Raw genomic sequence first — 1,521 nt, forward strand, 5'->3', positions numbered from 1 at the left:
TCCCGGGGCTCCCGGGGCGGGTGGCGGCAGCAGGAGCGGCGGCGGCAGCGGCTCGTCGTCGTCGTCCTCCCGGTGCTCGGAGGCCTCGTGGTGCGCCGGGGCCGGGAGCGGCGGCGGCGGCGGGGCCCGCGTCGCTGAGGCCTCTGGGGCGCTCGCTCCGTCACTCAGTCGTTCCTCCGTCCGTCCGCTCTCTGCTCACACAAGAACCCGCGCGGCCAGGCGGCGACAGACGCACCGACCGAGGGAAGAGGCTCTCGCGAGAGCTCGGCGCGAGCGCGGACCTGAGTAAGGCGGAGCTACGCCAAGATCCTTGCGCGCTGCACGGCGCTACGCACGCGCAGAACCTCGTCGAAGGCAGGACTGGCCAGGAAGAATCCGAGGCGCATGCGCCAAGCTTTCTTCCCGCCCTCTTGGCCCTCCGGACCGCTTGCCCTTTTCCTGCCGGGTCCCCGCCAGGGCGCATGCGTATATTGCTTTATCCTTCCCCTTCTTTCGGACTCGATCAACTGCCGCCTTCCACGAGCATTTTCCCTTCCAGCCCTCTGTGTCCTTCCGCCAAGAAAAGAGTACGCCATGTGACATGGCCCTCCATTACGGTCCAGCCCCGTTTTACGGAAAGAATGTAGGGGCGCGGTTGGAGGGTGGTCTTCCATGTGACCCAAAGGGCGGGGCCGAGAGCTGTACAGGAAAAATGTAGTGAAAGAACCAGTACTCCCGGCTTACATAATGGCGCCCTCGTCTGGGCCCTGCGAGAGTTCGTGCCCCGGACAATAGCAATGTCATACCCATATATGCCATCGTAGCTCTGAGCCCCCAGTCCAGACGATTCCTAGAGCCTGAGCTGCTACGTGCCTGACCTCCCCTTCATTATAAAGGCCCCATGTGGTCATGGCACAGGAATGCTTCCAGGCGGAGTTAGCCTGGAGGGAAACAGGCCCCCTAAGTAAAGAGTCATGCTGCTCTTGGGTCTTTCCTTAGCCTTCGACCTCTGATGGTCCCAGTACCCCAGCACGGCTCCAAACTTGCAAAGCCAATCCAGGGTCTGAAAGATAACTTCTTCCATTTATCAAGCTGCACATTGTCTTTGATTCATTCCAGAAGACCTCTAGGTTCTATTCTTGCCCAACTGGATTGTCTGATTCAATCAAAATGTGTTCTCATCTAAGACAAGGCAACAAAGACAAATGGGATATTTCTTTTTTTTTTTTTTTTCACTTTCACAAAGGGATGTTTATTAAAGTTAAGGCAAGAATAGGCATACTCCCCCGGATCCCATCTTGGTCCCTGGGGAGAATGAGTTCAGTCTTGGCACAAACTGGCATAACATGGTTCTACCAAATGCATGTTTAGATGTGGTATGACTCTTGCTCTCCCTTCACCTAAAAGGAAAGAACACTGAGACAAACCTGTAATCACAGGACCACATGGCAACTAAAGTCAGAGGTAGCAACCTCCTCCCTTATGCATTTCTTGAGCACTTAAAATTAGCCCTTTTTGTGTTGTGTTGGGAATTCTAAAGAC

The sequence above is a fragment of the Gracilinanus agilis genome, chromosome 3 (genome assembly GCF_016433145.1).
Source record: "Gracilinanus agilis isolate LMUSP501 chromosome 3, AgileGrace, whole genome shotgun sequence".
In the NCBI taxonomy this organism is placed as follows: Eukaryota; Metazoa; Chordata; class Mammalia; order Didelphimorphia; family Didelphidae; genus Gracilinanus; species Gracilinanus agilis.